Here is a 20,576-nt window from a genome sequence, read left to right on the forward strand (position 1 = left end):
ACCAGACAACAACTTGATCCGCGTGGAGGGATCTGGTCACCAGAGGGAACCAGCCTCCCAACAGGAGCTCACACTGACCCAGTCCCGTCACAGTGGGGACTGACTTCACCCCCCCAGTTCCTGCTCAGCCAACACTGCTCCCCCGAAATAACATTGACAAGGGATAGTTGGGGAGTGTGATGGTGTTGGAGACATGCTTGTGTTCACAGGAGGTAAACTGATATTAAATGTCTGCCTCTGGACCAGACCGGGACCATCACATCTGCTCACCTGGTCGGTAATAGTCATGGGGTCCCGCTGTAAAAGATGAAGCCACATATCAGTCAAGATGAATAACAGCACAGACTGGAGATACACAGAGATGACACAAGGAACTGCTGGTTTAAATAAAAAGATACAAAGTACTGGAGTAACAGCAGCTCAGGCAGCATCTCTGGAGGACATGGATAGGCGACATTTTGACTTGAGACTCTTCTTGACTAGAAGAAGGATCCTAACGTAAAACATCATCTATCCAAGCTTTCCAAAGATGCTGCCTGATCCGCTGAGTTACTGCAGCACTTTTTTTCTTTTAAACAATAGACAATAGGTGCAGGAGTAGGCCATTCGGCCCTTCGAGTCAGCACCGCCATTCAATGTGATCATGGCTGATCATGCACAATCAGGACCCCGTTCCTGCCTTCTCCCCATACCCCCTGACTCCGCTATCTTTATGAGCTCTATCTAGCTCTCTCTTGAAAGCATCCAGAGAATTGGCATCCACTGCCTTCTGAGGCAGAGAATTCCACAGATTTACAACTCTCTGACTGAAAAAGTTTTTCCTCATCTCCATTCTAAATGGCCTACCTCTTATTCTTAAACTGTGGCCCCTGGTTCTGGACTCCCCCATCAGTGGGAACATGTTTCCTGCCTTTAGCATGTCCAATTCCTTAATAATCTTATATGTTTCAATAAGATCCCCTCTCATCCTTCTAAATTTCACAAGCCTAGTCGCTCCAGTCTTTCAACATATGACAGTCCCGCCATTCCGGGAATTAACCTAGTAAACCTACGCTGCAGGCCCTCAATAGCAAGAATGTCCTTCCTCACACAGTACTCCAGGTGCGGTCTCACTAGGGCCCTGTACAACTGCAGAAGTACCTCTTTGCTCCTATACTCAACTCCTCGTCATAAAGGCCAACATGCCATTAGCTTTCTTCACTGCCTGCTGTACCTGCATGCTAACTTTATGTGGGACTTTATCAAAGGCTTTCTGAAAGTCCAGGTACACTACATCCACTGGCTCTCCCTTATCCATTTTCCTAGTTACATCCTCAAAAAATTCCAGATTAGTCAAGCAGGATTTCCCCTTCGCAAATCCATGCTGACTCGGAACGATCCAGTTACTGCTCCTCAGCCAGTGTCAATGACTAAAGATTCTACTTCTGGGAAGAAATGGATCCCTCACAATTATCTCCAATGGAGGACATGCAAACTGTGACTGACCTTCACTGGGTGGTGAGTAGTTGTCATGTTCTGCTGGGGGGAAGGATTCAAACATCACTTCACAGTAAAATCCATCAACACTGAATATACCGATGCATTTAAATAACAGGTAAAAGGGACTGAACTTATATAGCATGGTAAAAGGCCCTTTGGCATAACTTGTCCCCGTCAACCAAATGCACCAGCAGAACTAATCAGATTTGCCCATGTTAGCCCAAAACGCTCTGAACATTTCTTTCTATACACCTGTCCCCCCCCCCCAGGACGCACTCTGCAGAAGGACTTGGACAGGTTGGGAGAGTGAGCAAAGAAGTGGCAGATGGAGTATAGTGTAGCAAAGTGTGGAGTCATGCATTTTGGTAGTGGGAATATAGGTGTGGACTCCTGAAGTGAAGTGATATCCGGAGTGTTCCCACACCTTTCTGCACACCCACCCCAGGAGTGGGGAGTTTTGTAAAGATTGCCTTTGCAGGTAGTCCATATAACTGAAGGGGTTGATAGGTTTGTAATAGAAACACCCCCATTACAGGAAGGACAAGAGTGTGCAGAAAAGCATTATCAGAATGCTGCCTGCATTAGAGGGCATTGATTATAATTTGTTTTCTCTGGAGGGTTGGAAAAGTAGATAAAATTATCAGAGGTATAGATAGGGTATGGTGTTTGGGAGATCCACCCTGGGAAAAGCAGTTCTCACTGTTTACCTTAGATAAGAAGTGGTTAGATAAACTTGGAATATTCTCTCTGGAGAACTGGAGGTTGAGGAGAGACCTGATAGAAACATAGAAACATAGAAAATAGGTGCAGGAGTAGGCCATTCGGCCCTTCGAGCCTGCACCGCCATTCAATATGATCATGGCTGATCATTCAGCTCAGTAGCCTGTACCTGCCTTCTCTCCATACCCCCTGATCCCTTTAGCAAAAAGGGCCACATCTAACTCCCTCTTAAATATAGCCAATGAACTGGCCTCAACTACCTTCTGTGGCAGAGAATTCCACAGACTCACCACTCTCTGTGTGAAGAAATGTTTTCTCATCTCGGTCCTAAAAGACTTCCCCCTTATCCTTAAGCTGTGACCCCTGGTTCTGGACTCCCCCAACATCGGGAACAATCTTCCCGCATCTAGCCTCTCCAACCCTTAAGAATTTTATATGTTTCTATAAGATCCCCCCTCAGTCTTCTAAATTCCAGCGAGTACAAGCCCAGTCTATCTAGTCTTTCCTCATATGTAAGTCCCGCCATCCCAGGGATCAATCTGGTGAACCTTCTCTGTACTCCCTCTAAGGCAAGAACGTCTTTCCTCAGGTTAGGAGACCAAAACTGCACACAATACTCCAGGTGCGGTCTCACCAAGGCCCTGTACAACTGCAGCAGAACCTCCCTGCTCCTAAACTCAAATCCTCTTGCTATGAATGCCAACATACCATTCGCTTTCTTCACTGCCTGCTGCACCTGCATGCTTGCTTTCAATGACTGGTGCACCATGACACCCAGGTCACGTTGCATCTCCCCTTCTCCCAATCGGTCACCATTCAGGTAATACTCTGCTTTCCTGTTCTTGCCGCCAAAGTGGATAACCTCACATTTATCCACATTATATTGCATCTGCCATGCATTTGCCCACTCGCCTAATCTATCCAAGTCACTCTGCAGCCTCCTAGCATCCTCCTCGCAGCTAACACTGCCACCCAGCTTCGTGTCATCCGCAAACTTAGAGATGTTGCATTCAATTCCCTCGTCCAAATCATTAATATACACTGTAAATAACTGGGGTCCCAGCACTGAGCCTTGCGGTACCCCACTAGTCACTGCCTGCCATTCCGAAAAGGACCGGTTTATTCCTACTCTTTGCTTCCTGTCCGCCAACCAATTTTCTATCCACCTCAACACTGAACCCTCAATATCGTGTGCTTTATGTTTGTACACCAATTTCCTATGTGGGACCTTGTCGAAGGCCTTCTGAAAGTCCAGATATAACACATCGACAGGTTCTCCCTTATCTACTCTACTAGTTACATCCTCGAAAAATTCTATAAGATTCGTCAGACATGATTTGCCTTTGGTAAATCCATGCTGACTTTGTCCGATGATTTCACCACTTTCCAAATGTAATGCTATCACATCTTTAATAACTGACTCTAGCATTTTCCCCACTACCAATGTTAGGCTAACTGGTCTATAATTCCCCGTTTTCTCTCTCCCTCCCTTTTTAAAAAGTGGGATTACATTAGCTACCCTCCAGTCCTCAGGAACTACTCCAGAATCTAAAGAGTTTTGAAAAATTATCACTAATGCATCCACTATTTCTGAGGCTACTTCCTTAAGCACTCTGGGATGCAGCCTATCTGGCCCTGGGGATTTATCTGCCTTTAATCCATTTAATTTACCTAACACCACTTCCCGACTAACCTGGATTTCCCACAGTTCCTCCATCTCTTTAGACCCCCGGTCCCCCGCTAGATATATATAGACAATAGACAATAGGTGCAGGAGTAGGCCATTCAGCCCTTCGAGCCAGCACCACCATTCAATGCGATCATGGCTGATCACTCTCAATCAGTACCCCGTTCCTGCCTTCTCCCCATACCCCCTCACTCCGCTATCCTTAAGAGCTCTATCCAGCTCTCTCTTGAAAGCATCCAACGAACTGGCCTCCACTGCCTTCTGAGGCAGAGAATTCCAAACCTTCACCACTCTCTGACTGAAAAAGTTCTTCCTCATCTCCGTTCTAAATGGCCTACCCCTTATTCTTAAACTGTGGCCCCTTGTTCTGGACTCCCCCAACATTGGGAACATGTTTCCTGCCCCTAATGTGCCCAATCCCCTAATTATCTTATATGTTTCAATAAGATCCCCCCTCATCCTTCTAAATTCCAGTGTATACAAGCCCAATCGCTCCAGCCTTTCAACATACGACAGTCCCGCCATTCCGGGAATTAACCCCTTGAACCTACGCTGCACGCCCTCCATAACAAGAATATCCTTCCTCAAATTTGGAGACCAAAACTGCACACAATACTCCAGGTGCGGTCTCACCAGGGCCCGGTACAACTGTAGAAGGACCTCTTTGCTCCTATACTCAACTCCTCTTGTTACGAAGGACAACATTCCATTGGCTTTCTTTACAGCCTGCTGTACCTGCATGCTTCCTTTCATTGACTGATGCACTAGGACACCCAGATCTCGTTGAACTCCCCCTCCTCCTAACTTGACACCATTCAGATAATAATCTGCCTTTCTATTCTTACTTCCAAAGTGAATAACCTCACACTTATCTACATTAAACTGCATCTGCCATGTATCCGCCCACTCACACAACCTGTCCAAGTCACCCTGCAGCCTTATTGCATCTTCCTCACAATTCACACTACCCCCCAGCTTAGTATCATCTGCAAATTTGCTAATGGTACTTTTAATCCCTTCGTCTAAGTCATTAATGTATATTGTAAATAGCTGGGGTCCCAGCACCGAACCTTGCGGTACCCCACTGGTCACTGCCTGCCATTCCGAAAGGGACCCATTTATCCCCACTCTTTGCTTTCTGTCTGTCAACCAATTTTCTATCCATGTCAGTACCCTACCCCCAACACCATGTGCCCTAATTTTGCCCACTAATCTCCTATGTGGGACCTTGTCGAAGGCTTTCTGAAAGTCGAGGTACACCACATCCATTGACTCTCCCCTGTCAATTTTCCTAGTTACATCCTCAAAAAATTCCAGTAGATTTGTCAAGCATGATTTCCCCTTCGTAAATCCATGCTGACTCGGAATGATCCCGTTACTGCTATCCAAATGCTCAGCAATTTCGTCTTTTATAATTGACTCCAGCATCTTCCCCACCACTGATGTCAGACTAACTGGTCTATAATTACCCGTTTTCTCTCTCCCTCCTTTCTTAAAAAGTGGGATAACATTTGCTATCCTCCAATCCACAGGAACTGATCCTGAATCTATAGAACATTGAAAAATTATCTCCAATGCTTCCACTATTTCTAGACCCACCTCCTTAAGTACCCTGGGATGCAGACCATCAGGCCCTGGGGATTTATCAGCCTTCAGTCCCATCAGTCTACCCAAAACCATTTCCTGCCTAATGTGGATTTCCTTCAGTTCCTCCATCACCCTAGGTTCTCCGGCCCCTAGAACATTTGGGAGATTGTGTGTATCTTCCTCAGTGAAGACAGATCCAAAGTAACGGTTTAACTCGTCTGCCATTTCTTTGTTCCCCATAATAAATTCCCCTGTTTCTGTCTTCAAGGGACCCACATTTGCCTTGACTATTTTTTTCCTCTTCACGTACCTAAAAAAACTTTTGCTATCCTCCTTTATATTATTGGCTAGTTTACCCTCGTACCTCATCTTTTCTCTCCGTATTGCCTTTTTAGTTAACTTTTGTTGCTCTTTAAAAGTCCCAATCCTCTGTCTTCCCACTCTTCTTTGCTATGTTATACTTCCTCTCCTTAATTTTTATGCTGTCCCTGACTTCCCTTGTCAGCCACAGGTGTCTCTTACTCCCCTTAGAGTCTTTCCACCTCTTTGGAATAAATTGATCCTGCAACCTCTGCATTATTCCCAGGAATACCTGCCATTGCTGTTCTACCGTCTTCCCTGCTAGGGCCTCCTTCCAGTCAATTTTGGCCAGCTCCCGCCTCATGCCTCTGTAATCCCCTTTGCTATACTGTAATACTGACACTTCCGATTTTCCCTTCTGCCTTTCCATTTGCAGAGTAAAACTTATCATGTTGTGATCACTGCCTCCTAATGACTCTTTTACCTCTAGTCCCCTTATCAGATCAGGATCATTACACAACACTAAATCCAGAATTGCCTTCTCCCTGGTAGGCTCCAGTACAAGCTGTTCTAAAAATCCATCTCGAAGGCACTCTACAAACTCTCTTTCCTGGGGTCCATTTCCAACCTGATTTTCCCAGTCTACCTGCATGTTGAAATCTCCCATAACCACCGTAGCATTACATTTTTGACACGCCAATTTTATCTCCTGATTCAACTTGCACCCTATGTCGAGGCTACTGTTTGGGGGCCTATAGATAACTCCCATTAGGGTCTTTTTACTCTTACAATTTCTCATTTCTATCCATACTGATTCAACATCTCCTGATTCTATGTCACCCCTTGCAAGGGAATGAATATCATTCCTTACCATCAGAGCAACCCCACCCCCTCTGCCCACCTGTCTGTCTTTTCTATACGTTGTGTACCCCTGAAAATTCAGTTCCCAGCCCTGGTCCTCTTGTAGCCATGTCTCAGTGATCCCTACAACATCATACTTGCCCATGACTAACTGAGCCTCAAGCTCATCCACTTTATTTTTTATACTACGCGCATTTAAGTACAACACTTTAACTTCTGTATTCCCCTCCCCTCTCACATCGGTCACAATTGGCCCTGCCCTTAATTTCTTTTCCCCTCTAGAACTTCTGTTCCCATTCTTCCGAGAGTCTTTTGCAATATCTCCTGTATTCCCTTTTTTTACCTCATCTTCATATTCACAATTTGTCAACCCCTCCCCCCCACTACTTAGTTTAAAGCCATAGGTGTCACACTAGCAAACCTGCCTGCCAGAATGTTTGTCCCCCTGCTGTTAAGATGTAACCCGTCCCTTTTGTATAAGTCACCCCTAGCACAGAAGAGATCCCAGTGGTCCAGAAATCTAAATCGCAGCTCTCTGCACCAGCCCCTCAGCCATAAATTCATACCCTCTATCTCTCTGTTCCTGGCCTCACCAGCACGAGGTACGGGTAGCAGTCCAGAGATAACCACCTTCGACGTCCTACTTCTCAGTGTTTTTCCCAACTCTCTAAACTCCCGCTGTAGCACCTCCTTCCTCTTCCGCCCGACGTCATTCGTGCCCACGTGCACAACGACTTCAGGTTGATCGCCTTCCCTCGCTAGGATTTTCTGAAGCCGGTCCGTGATGTGTTGAACCCTGGCACCAGGGAGGCAACAGACCATCCTCAAGTCCCTCCTGCTGCCACAGAATCTTCTGTCCATCCCTCGGACTATGGAGTCACCGACCACTACGGCTCTTCCTGACTTCGGTCTCCCCTGTCGAGTATCCTTGCCAACAGGTCCGCCACTCGGACTGGAAACGTCTTCTGCCCCGACAGTTCCCAAGAGGGTATACCTATTTGCAATAGGCACAGCCACTGGGGTCTCCTGTAGTCCTCGTCCACTCCCCCCTGAAACAGTCTCCCACCTTCGCTCGACCTGGACCCTTGGCGTGACAGCCTCACAATAGGTCCTGTCGAGGAAACTCTCGCATTCCCGGATGGCCCTGAGGTCAACCAACTGCCTCTCCAACTCCACCACACGTCCCTTCAGGAGCTGCACCTGGACACAGTTCTTGCAGGTGTAGCTCCCAGAAGCTCCAGCGACGTCCCTGTCTTCCCACATCCTGCAGGAAACACACTGCACCAACTTTTCCGCCATTACCTTGTGTCTGTCTTAAAACAATTGTAACCTCCTCACCTCAGCCTCCTCGCCGAAGACTCGCAATTCCCTCACTGGGCTGCACCCTTTTGCAAGTCTTGCTTATATCACCAATTAAATTGCCTGATTGTCCAATTTACCAGACTTCTCACTTAAATGATCAACCAATCCACGTATTCTCTTCTGACTGACTTATTACACTGTAATTCCCACTCACTTACAGCCAATGGTGGTCCTCTCTCCAACTTCCCGACCTTTACAGACTGATTAACAGTGCCCTATTGGCGCTCTTTTTAAACTGCCGTTTCTACCACTATTAACAGGTACTTACTTTCAGCCAATGGTCGTCCTCTCTCCAACTTCCCGACCTTTACAGACTGATTAACAGTGCCCTATTGGCGCTCTTTTTAAACTGCCGTTTCTACCACTATTAACAGGTACTTACTTTCAGCCAATGGTCGTCCTCTCTCCAACTTCCCGACCTTTACAGACTGAGTTATGAGAGGCATACATGTGGTAGAGATTCAGAATCGCCCTTTATGGGAAGGACGATGGAGTGCAGAGGTTTACCAGAATGCTGCCTAGCAAGGGTATGAACTATAATGTGGATTGTTTCCTCTGGAGCATTGGTAAAGTAGATAGAATTATGAGCGAGACAGATGGTGGGTGGTGCCTGGAACATGCTTCCCCTGTGTGATGACCATTGGTGAGCAGTCACCACAGAGGACACAATCCGATCTGTATGAAGGACTCTGGTTACCAGAGGGAACTAGCCTCCCAACAGTGTCTGCACCATTTTGAAAAAGAGTCATGCGGCCTCACCATGGCATCAGCACAGGTTCCATAGCCCTGCAGGTCACGTCCCATCAAACACACATTTACCCACAAAATGCATCATTTCACCTCACAGAAACGGGTGAAAGAGCTCAAGTCGTTCCAAAATAAAGAGGTGGGGTCAACGACGGAGGTATCTGCTCACCTGGTGGGAAATACGTCGGAAGTTCACCTGGAAGAGATGAAGTCAGATATCAGTCCACAAGGATAAAGAACCAGACTGGTTAAACTGGTCACAATTAACAACCATTCTCCCAGCAGGAGAGCTTACTGATTCAATCGTAGGGCAGTAATGACCCGCATTTCCTACTCTGCCAATATCTATATACTAAAACTCTTGTTTGTTTGTTTGTTTCTGAACTACAGCCAAACCGGTACACGATAGTGCGACAATTTTAGGCCTCCCTTACTCACCGTTGTCCTTTTGGTGCTAATGGAAGAGGTTTCATTGAAAACGGTGTTATATTTTTAAAGTTATTCACATTTTAAAGTTTAAATTTATCTCTTAGGGAGGGAGAGAGGGGGAGGAGGGAGGATAAGGGGGGTTGAAGAGGATGGAGTGGGGGGGGGAGGGGAAGGGAGAGGGGGGTTGGGGAGGGGGGTTGGGGAGGGAGGGGCGGAGAGGGAGAGGGAGGGGGAAAGGGGAGAGGGGAAGGGGAGAGGGGAGGGGGAGAGGGGAGGGGGGAGAGGGGAGGGGGGAGAGGGGAGGGGGAGAGGGGAGGTAGTGGGAGGAGAGGGGAGGGTGGAGAGGGGAGGGTGGAGAGAGGAGGATGAGGGGGAGAGGGGAGGGGGAGGAGAGGGTGCTGCACCAATGCAGGAGAGGTTTGGGCCCAACGGGTCCACTTGTTTGTTATAAATGCCGAAGAACAGTGAAGAAACTTCCTAACAGAGGGCCCCCTAACTTTGATCCCCCGTGATGCACACTTGCTAGTGTCGTGTAAGCAGATTACATTGAAAATGGACTAGAGCCATCTCCTGAATCCCTGGCAGATAACTTGTTGCTTATTTATGGAGTCCTTCTGCATTGTTTACAGATAGGATATCCAGTGAGCATACTGATTCAGCAAGTAATTAAAAGGGGGAATGGATTGCTTTTAAAATGAAGGATAAGGGAGTGTTGCCACATTTCAGTTTTGTTTAGAGATACGGGGCTGAAACAGCCCCTTTGGCCCACCGAGTCTGCACCGACCAGCGATCCCCGCACATTAACACTGCCCTACATTTTTTACATTTATACCAAACCAATTAACTTGCACACCTGTACATCTTTGGAGTGTGGGAGGAAACCGAAGTTCTCGGAGAAAAACCACGCAGGTCACGGGAAGAACGTACAAACTCCGTACAGATAGCACCCGTAGTCAGCATTAAACCCGGGTCTCTGGCACTGTAAGTACTGTAAGGCAACAATCTACCACTGCACCACCGTGCCACCCTGGTTACTGACTCGAATTCCAATATTCTGCTGATACTGTTCTCCTTCTGTTAATATTATCAAGCATTTTAGAACTGTTGCGGACGTAAAAAAGCTCCATATTTTAGCCCAAATTGGATAATCCTGGAATCTTGCTGAAATCTGGACTCCCCCCCCCCCTCTTCAAACAATGGGTAACCTCTAACCAGCATATGTCATCATACTGATCCAAAATCATTCCATGGGACAAGTGCTCATGCCATGTGTCTGTCCGTTGAACCTGTCCTTTACTGCCTCCAAAACACGTGTAATGTGTATCTTTTCTGAAATGAGGATACCAAAACTGAGATCAACGTAGCAGATGCTTGATTAGAAAGCCTTGTACAAGCCTTGGGCAGCACGGTGGTGCAGTGGTAGAGTTGCTGCCTCACAGCGCCAGAGACCCGGGTTCGATCCTGACCACGGGCGCTGTCTGCATGGAGTTTGTACATTCTCCCTGTGACCTGCGTGGGTTTTCCCCTGGATCTTCGGTTTCCTCCCGCACTCCAAACATGTACAGGTATGTAGGTTATTGGCTTGGTAAAATTGTAAATTGTCCCTAGTGTATGTAGGATAGTGTTAATGTGCGGGGATCACTGGTCTGCACAAACTCGGTGGGCCGAAGGGCCTGTTTCCGCACTGTATCTCTAAACTAAATTAAAATGTGGCAACACTCCCTTATCCTGGATTTTAGCAGCAATTCATTCCCCCTTTTAATTACTTGCTGAATTAGTATACTCACTGGATATTCTGTGATATCCTGCATATGATATCTGAACACCAGTATTTAATAACCTCACTTTTTTTAATCTTCCTACCAAATAAGATCTTCTGACGCTTCAGCTTATTACAGTATATTCACACCATGACATTATCGCTTATCATATTATAATAACGACATCTTTTCTCAAAGATTTTACATAGAACAGTACAGTAGAGGAACAGGCCTTCAGCCCACAATGTCTGTGCCAAACATAATGCTACGTTACACTGATCCCCTCTGCTTCCATGTGATCCACATCCTTCCATTCCCTGGATATCCATGTGCATATCTAAATGCCTCTTATACACCACTATTATATCTGCTTCTGCCACCACTATTGGCAGCTCAAGGTAGGTATCCACTACGCTTGGCGCAATATAACTTGCCCCGCTTATCACTTTTAAACCTTTCCCTTCTCATTTTAAAGCTATGCCCTCTAGGCTTTGACAGTTCCACCCCAGAAAGACGTTCTGAATGCCTGCCCTCTATATAGCTCTCATAATTTTACGTACTTCTCTGAGGGTTTCTCCCTCAATGTCCAACTCTCCAGAGAAAATAATCAAAGTTTGTCTAACCTCACCTTAGAAATAATACCCGCTAATTTAGGCAGCATTTTGGTAAACCTCTTCTGCACTCTCTCCAGATCCTTCAAGTCATTTCTGTAACAGGATGACCAGAACTACACACATTACTCAAAATGTGGACTAAAAAAATGTTTACAAAGCTGCTGCAGGTCTTCTTGACTCTTATACTCAATGCTCTGACTGGTGAAGGGAAGGGTATCATTTGCCTTCACTACCACTCTACCTACTTGTGTCGCCACGTTCAGGAGCTATGGACTTGGACTCCAAGATCCCTCTGTATATTCACTGTTATTAGGGGTCTTGCCATTTTCTGTACATTTCCCCCTTACGTTCGACTACCCAGAGTTCAACAACCACACTTGCTCGGATGAAACTCCATCAGGGTTGTGTGCTCAGCTCCTTGATTGACTGCACACCCATGACTGTGTGGCCAAGTGAAACACCAACTCAACCTTTCATGTCATGAGCATGGTCAGCTAGCCTCTGGAAACATGACCCTCCGTCCCAACATTAAATTAAAAATACATCTCCAAACTCTTTCTTAGCACACCTTACGTTTTCAACAAGTGCTTCCAATCTTTGAGAAGTAATTTTGCACATGGTATTTTCAAAATCAAAGTATTTTTAATAGCTACGAGTTTATTTTTGTTTCTGCAAGCTAAAATGACGAAAGGCTATGTTACGTTGTTTAAGAGAGCGTCTTTAAACAAGTATCAATTGTAATTGCTTGTTACTTTAAATAATGATCCACAATTATTAAAGTAGCAGCTATGCTCTTAAGAGACAATGGTGTCTGACTACTTTGAGGAGGTTACATGGAAACAGTTTTCTCCTCCAGTCTGGGTTTTTTTCAACAAGACGGCATTTTTTCTGCTTCTCAATTTCTTACGTAACTTTGAAGTAATTTCCTGGTTGAAATCACATTATAACCAATTTCATCCACGTGACACAAAGGTCATCATTCACCTTGAATACAATCTGCATTATGGAACCACACATTTTAGCAGAGCTACCTGAATTAATAACCTTAACATGTTTATGTTATTGCAAGGGTCAAGTGAATAAAACTTGTATTAATAAAGATGTTTTCCGTTATAATTTAAAAATATATAGTTTCATATTTCATTGCAACACAGGAGGCCAGTTGACCCATTGAGTTTATGCTAGCTCTCAGCAACCCATTTCCCACTAATTTCCCCAGAAAACTATTCTCCAACATTCTCATAATCCCCCTACAAATGTTTCCACTCAAATACACACCAGTAACAATTTATGATGACCAATTTACCAACCAACCTGTGTGTCTAGAGATGTGGGAGGAAATCAGAGCAACTCAGACGACACCCTTATGGTCATAGGGAGATGGACATTCTCCACACTCGAGCTCAGGACTGAACTTGCATCACTGGAGATGTGAGGCGGTGGCTTTATGGGTTGTGCCACTATGCCACCCATTACCCAATGTGTCGTGGTATGGCTAACTAAAGAAGATGCCTTGCTTTGAGAGAAAGGCTAAACAAGGTGAAGAGAAAGGTTGCAGGGAGAGCAGAGAGAGGGTTTTGAGGTCGAGAGAGAATGGCCAGTAGAGAGGTGAAGGGAGTGAGTGAGAGAAAACATTAAAGCACATATAACTTTTGTCTGTGCACTGTTCAGAATGCCAGATTGGTTTTCCCTTTCAATGCACACTACCAACAGTTCCTCATGAACTCTTCAGATATGTCATACACAAATGTCCAGTGCTTTGAGAACGGTGAATGGATTTCAACTATCGCCAAATCTAAGAGTATTAAATACAGATTAACATTTACCTGGTGGATAATTGTAGGTAAATTCTGCTGGAAAGTAATGGAGTAAAATATCACACAATTAAAAATCTGTCATTTACATATGTTTAATTAATAAACAAAGCATTTAGATTCATTATGTTGGAAGGAACAGAAGGGATCAAGTGCAAATATTTATTTACAACATTAAATCTTAATGATAGACACAAAATGCAGGAGTGACTCCACGGGACAGGCAGCATCAATGGGGAGAAAGAATGGGTGATGTTCCGGGTCAAGACCCTTCTAACTGATAGAGGTCGTTGTGGTGTATATAATGGTAACTGTAACTTTAAGAGCTGAGTACTAGAATAGTATGATTTGTGTCATGTGATATATTCAATATCTTATCAGTCTCGTGAACATATGTGAGTACACGCTGTGTACATTTGTAAAATAAAGACCCACACTGGCAACAGCGTGTACTGAAAACCTTTGTTTCTATCTTCATGCTAAAGCTGTAATATCTTACATTGGCGACGAGGATGGGATTGAGGTTGTGAACTCAACCTTTAAATTCAGTGCAGGACTGTTTGGCAATATGCAGTATTGTTTAACATTTTAAACAGCAAGTACGGAGCTGTGTCGCAGTTACAGTATTTCCAAACTGGACACGATAGGCTACAGATCCTTCTATGCATGGGATTGCAGGTTAAAACAGCAGCTGTACAAATCGTCTACAGTTTGTCAGGCTGTCTTTGTGTTGCGTCTACGTGACAAGATGGCGTCCTTGGGACACATAGGCCGACTAAGGACTTTCAACAAGAACCGTGAAACCTTTACTTCGTACTCTGAGTGAATGGAAATGTTTTTTATTGCAAATTATATTATTGAAGCTGAACAAACAGAGGATGGTGATCAAGTGCAGGTAAGAGCACAAAACAAGGCCATCCAGGAACGAAAGAAAGCCATTCTATTAACTGACATTGGTCCTGAAGTTTATGACACTCTCACCAACATCCTAGCCCCAGAGAAAGCAAGGAATGTTTCATTCGAGACTGCTCTTTCGAAACTTGATGCTTAGTTCAACCCTGAGCCCACAGAGATTGCAGAAAGTTACAAATTTTACACAAGAAACCAGAAGTCTGGTGAGACTGAAGGCAAGTACATTATCTCATTGAAGAAGTTGTCTCTACACTGGAATTTTGCGACATTTCTGGATCGAGCTTTGCGTGATAGATTTGTATGTGGATTGCTGGATGAGCAAATCCAATCAAAATTACTGAACACTCCAGTTCTTATCTTTGGTTTGGCATGCAAAACTGCTTTGGCCATGGAGATGGCATGTCAAAGTGCACACGAGTTTCGACCAACACTTGCTGGCACAGGCAACAGTCAAAAGGCAGTTCCAAAACACAAGCGTGACAAGACAGGGAAAAGGCCTTGATAGCAACGTTCTGGGAAAAGCACAGATATGTGCTATCGATGCAATGGTCAACACAAAGCAAATAAGTGCCAGTTCAAGGACTCTTCGTGCTACAACTGTCAAAAGAAAGGCCATATTGCATCAGCATGTAGATGCACCATCACAGGACAAACCAAAACAAAAGGCTCGACAAAACCAAACGCATGGGATTCACAACCTCGAAGAACACTCAGAGAGTAATGAACTTGGACTGTACAGCATCTATACTACGAATGGTGGGTCTGGAAAGGAAGACTTTCAGAAAAAGGTCAAAGTGAACAATCAATACATCACGATGTGTATTTTTTTCTGGATTTTTCTCTGCTCGGCGGGGGCTTCAATGTCGGGAGCCACGACCGCCCCGACGTGCAGCAGCAGCAGCAGCGGCAGCGGCTTCGCCCGCACCAGATCGCGGGGCTTGGGTCGGCCCGCTGCGGACCTTTCACCATCCGATGCGGCCTGGAACGTGGCAACTACAACGGCCTGACCGCGGGAGAAGATGGCAGGGGAAGAAAAAAGACATTCTGGCCTTCCATCACTGTGAGGAGGGGACTGGGGGAGACTCACTGTGATGGATGTTTCTTTTTTTTTGTTTTGTGTTGGTAATTTGCCAGTTCAAGGACTGTTGTGTAATTTGCTTATTTTATTGCTCTTATTGTTGGACTGTGGGTGACGAAACCTCATCCAAAAAACTTATTTTTTGGATGACAAATAAAGGTAATTCTGAATTCTGAATCTGCTGCTGATTGCACAATTATAAGCAGACACCTATGAATCCATGTTCAGCCATATGCCTATCACAGAATCAAACGTTCAGCTGAAAATGTACTGTGGAGAAGTATTGGAGACATGTGGAGAGATAGTTTATGATGTACAACACAAAGGCAAGACTCTGAAGTTGCCAATAGTTGTCGCAGGTTATGTCAATAGGCCATCGTTGATGGGCATAAATTGGCTCCGCTTATTGAAACTGGACTGGAAATCTGTGTTCCAAGTCGAAGCGTAAACAGAAGTGGGTCAGTTGTTGCAGAAACATCATGCTATGCTCAAAGACAGTTATGATGGCATAAAGGGTGAGCAAGCATAACAACAGGATTCGACCCGATGTGGAACCTGTCTACTCTAGTCCGCGACCTGTGCCATATTTGCTGAAAAGTAAAGTGGAAGCTGAAATCAAACAGTTGGAACAAAACGGTGTACTGGTTAAAACAGATCGCAGTGATTGGGCTACAACAGTCGTGGTTCCGAAAGCAGAAAAACAGTGAGATTGTGTGGTGACTTTAAAGTGGCCATTAATCAGGCAGTAGATGATGAACAGAATCCACTACCAACCTCACAAGATTTATACACTGAACTTGCTGGTTCCAATGTATTCTCCTAGCTAAATCTGTCACGTGCATATGCTCAGCTAAATGTCGATCGTAAGAGCCAGCAGTACCTCATGATAAACACACACATGGGGCTGTATTCCGACACAAAACTACCCTATGGTGTGATCAGCACCAAACATCTTCCAAGCTACAATGGACAAGATTCTGCAAGGAACATCGCATCGTTTGAGCAATCAAGATGACTTGCTGATTGCAACTGTTACTGAGGAGGAGAATCTGGAGATACTCAATGAAGTGGTGAAACAGCTTGATGATCACAACATAAAGTTGAATAGAAGCATATGTGCATTCTTACAGACTGAAGTAGTGTAACTTGGTTTGAAAGTGGATCAACACGGACTACAGCCAGTGAAGGAAAAGATTGAAGCTGTAGCAAACGCACCAACACCACAGAATGTCTCAACTCCGCTCCTGCCTGGGTATGGTACAGTATTACTCACGCTTCTTACCCGAGTTAGTAACAAAGCTAGCTCCTCTTCACAAGTTGTTGAACACGGATTAAAAATGGGAATAAAGAGCAACAAAATGCTCATGATGCATGTTAGAAGAGCTTGACCAGTGATGCATTACTTATTCACTGAGATACACATCGCAAGTTAAAGTTAGCTTGTGATGCGTCTAGTTGTGGTGTAGGAGCTGTGATTTCACATGGACAAGAAAAGCCTATAGCATTTGCACATTTACCAAGAGTGAGTGTAATTATGCACAAGTCGAGAAAGAAGCCCTTGTTGTCATCTTTGGGATCAAGAAATCCATCATTATCTGTTGGGTAGGAACTTCCCTCTGGTTACTGATCATAAGCCACTTCCTGCTCTTCTCGGTCCTCGGTCAGCAATACCTACAATGGCAGCCTCAAGGATGCAGCGCTGGGCAGTTCTCCTGTCACAGTATGATGACAGCATTGAGTGCCGCAGCTCAAAAGAACATTCTATCGCTGATGCATTGTCACGTTTGCCTCATGAAGAATCAGATGTGGGCACTGAAGGTGCTATGTATGTCACAGAAGCCATGGACAATTACTTTCCAGTCACAGGAGCTGAAATTGCCTCTGAAACTCAAAAGGACACAGTGCTAAAATAAGTATATGAACAAACTTTGTGTGGATTGTCAGAAAAAACCCCACCATGTACTAATGAACTCAAACCTTCTCACAATAGACGACACGAACCGTCATGTGAGCAAGGGTGCATTAAATAGGGTCACATAGTAGAACCCAATTGTTTAAGACAAAGATTACTTCAAGAACTCCTTAGTGAACACACAGGTATTGTGGAAATGAAGTCTACAGCCAGAGGTTGCATGCATTGGCCAGGATTGGACAATGACATAGAAGCAATGGCAAGCAAATGTAGCACCTGTCAGAGTTGTAGACGTAGGCCTGCCCAAACCCCTTTCCAAACATGGTCTTGGCCTACTTGACCTTTTCAGAGAATTCTGTGGATTTTTGTGAAAACGGGAATAATAATTTTTGTGTTTTAGTAGATAGCCACTCAAAGTGGATTGAGGTGGCACCTATGGGGACAAACACAACAACAGAAAGAACAATAGACGCATTGCGGTCTATCTTTGCGTGTCATGGCTTAACTGAAGAGCTTCTCTCTGACAATGGCCCCCAGTCTTGTGCTACACTGTTCCAAACTTTCATGAAGCTAAATGGTATCAAACATACCTTAGTGCCAACACCATCCGGCATCTAATGCTGCAGCTAAAACGTCAGTCAGGGTAATCAAAGGAGCTCTCAAGAAACAAGTTCTTGAAGGGAATTCAAAATTCAGTATGTCACAGCGGCTAGCTGGTTTCTTACTGAAATATCGTACCACGCCACAATCTACCACAGGGTATACGCCAGCTGAATTTCTCATGAAAAGAAGGCTCAGGACTAGACTGAGTTTGGTTCTACCTAACCTATCCCCGAAGGTTCAACACAATCTGATCAGAAACGTCATTATGGTGGAAGTCAAAAAGAACGTAGGTTCAATACACATCATCAGGTTTGTGTTCTCAGCCCCCCCTTACAAAGCAAACAAATGGAAGGTGGGAACAGTAGTTGAAGTGTGTGGTACCAGGAGGTACTTGGTAGAAATCGGAGGACGTGTTAGAAGTGTGCACATAAACCACATGATCCCAGCAATGGATGAACCGGTACAAGAGCAAAGCATAGACAAAGAAGTAGATCGGTATTATTCCAAGTTCAGATGTAACATCAAAATCTCCAAAGAAAGTGGAGACAGAGGTAAATGATCCTGAACTTGACTCTCCTTTAGAACCACTACCTGACACTCCCCCGAAACCACTCAGGAAATCAGAAAGAGTGCGTAAACCAGTCGTCAGATTACATTTATAAAATGATTCTTGTTTGTCTAATTTACAAGTTATTTTACTTTCTAAGGGGAGAACAGTGTAGTGTATATAATGGTAACTGTATCTTTAAGGACTGAGTACTAGAATGGTAGGATTTGTGTTTTGTGATCTATTCAATATCTTATCAGTCTCGTGAATATGTGTGAGTACGCACTGTGTACTTTTGTAAAATTAAGAAGACCCACACTGGAAACCTGTGCTTTGTTTCTATCTACATGCTAAAGCCATAATATCTTACAGTCGTGGATTTGTGAAATGCTGTTTAAGAAGTCTTGGTGAGTTGCTGTAGTACATCTAGTAGATTGTACAAACCACTGCTATTATTCAACATAGATGGTGTGAGTGAATGGGTGTGGATGGGATGGTTACCGTGGGCTGCTGTGTCCTGCCTGGTGTCAAGCTTCTTGAATGTTGTTGAAGATGCATTATCTGGAGAAAGGGAGATGATTCCAACACACCCCTGCTTTCAGCCTTGTAGATGAGACCGGCTTTGAGCGGAGGTTGGCACAGGGATTGGGGAGGGTGGGGAGGAGGGGGGATGGTTTAGAAGATTAGGAGGTTCGGAGGCACCAAGGGATTCCCAGCTTCTGACCTGCCCTGCAGCCACATTGTGTAAACGCTGGAGACTGCAGATATTGGAATTTGGAGAAACAAACAAACCACTGATGGAACTCAACGGCTTGAGCATCGTCTGTGGGGAAAAGTGAATTGTTGACATTTTGGGTCTTGAGCCCAAACATCGGCAATTTCGTTCCCACACCAGGTGCTCGACTCACTGAATACCTCCCAGCTGTCTTTTTTTTGTCACGTTTTGCCACTCCATGGCTACTCCAGTTCAGTCTGTGGTCAATGGTAACCTGCAGGATATCAATAGCAGGGGATTCTGGGATGGAAATACCATTGAGTGCCAGCAGGAGATAGCTGGCTCATCTCTTGCTGGATCTGGCCAATGCCTGGCACTTGCGTGATATGACGTCACTTACCATCGTAGGCCTTGATGCTGTCATATGAGCTTGTTTGCTTACCTGGGGGAATGAAATGGGCCGTTGGTTCTGGGGGAAAAAAGGAACAACATTTCAATTCAAAGAAAAATGAGAGGAAATTGCAGACGCAAATTGAAAGAACAAAGTGAACGGACGTGATATATTTTACCTGAGTATTCGTGAAGAATGAAAACTGTTGGTTGCTGTTTCAACAAATCAAATAGGAAGCAAAGAAAGCTAAAGAATGAAGAATGGTTTTGAGTGGTTGAACTCCCTGCTCAAGTGGCAAACTAGTGTTGAGAGGTGGTGGGCATGATACCAGGTTACATGCCAGACATGGCTCGTGATTCCAGCATGCTTACTGTTTGTACTTTTTGCTTGATGGTAATTAAATTCCTTTGAAAACCAAAGATCTCCCACCATTTGAACAATATTCTACTTTCCCAGCCTTCATAATCACTGACCTCAGAGTTCCACACAATACATTCCATCTGCCTTTGATTCAGTCAATTGGTTCTGGAATTTTAGGCCCACCTTACTCACCATTGGCCTGCAGTCCAAATGGTTGTTATATTTTAAAAGTTATTCACTTTCTAAACTTAAAAAATCACTTTTTAAACGTCAATAAACTCTTTTCCACTATCCCTGCCCGTCAGACGTGCCTGCGCAGTAATACCTCCGTGTTCAACGTCACAATGGGAATCCAACGGGACCGCACCTGCACAGTTGTGGCCCGTTGATCTAATACAGATGCTCCCCAACTTACGATGCTTCCACTTACAATATCTCGACTTTGCAATGGTGCAAACAGCGGGGGGGGGGGGAGATAAGGGGGGATGGAGTGGGTGAGTTAGTGAGTGGTGGGTGAGGGGAGGAGGGGGGGATAAGGGAGGTTGAAGGGGATGGAGTGGGTGAGTAGGGGGAGAGGGAGGTGGGGATAAGGGGGGTTGATGAGGGATGGAGTGGGTGAATGGGTGAGGGGATTGAGCGGAGGAGGGGGGTAAGGGAGCGTTGAGGGGGGATGGAGTGGGTGAGTGGGGGGGAGGGGA

The 20,576-nt window shown here is 45.0% G+C and overlaps 1 long non-coding RNA gene across 1 annotated transcript; it reads right to left on the bottom strand.

Annotated features, from left to right (window-relative positions):
* Positions 1 to 1,485: 1,485 nt before the first annotated feature.
* Positions 1,486 to 19,591, bottom strand: LOC144602207 (uncharacterized). The gene is made up of 4 exons (XR_013548423.1): positions 19,570 to 19,591; positions 13,373 to 13,399; positions 8,913 to 8,939; positions 1,486 to 1,515 (listed from the first exon to the last, which is right to left on the bottom strand). It is a non-coding gene; the product is annotated as an uncharacterized LOC144602207 (long non-coding RNA).
* Between the last annotated feature and the right edge of the window lie 985 nt (positions 19,592 to 20,576).

Source organism: Rhinoraja longicauda, chromosome 18, assembly GCF_053455715.1.
Source record: "Rhinoraja longicauda isolate Sanriku21f chromosome 18, sRhiLon1.1, whole genome shotgun sequence".
Lineage (NCBI taxonomy): Eukaryota > Metazoa > Chordata > Chondrichthyes > Rajiformes > Arhynchobatidae > Rhinoraja > Rhinoraja longicauda.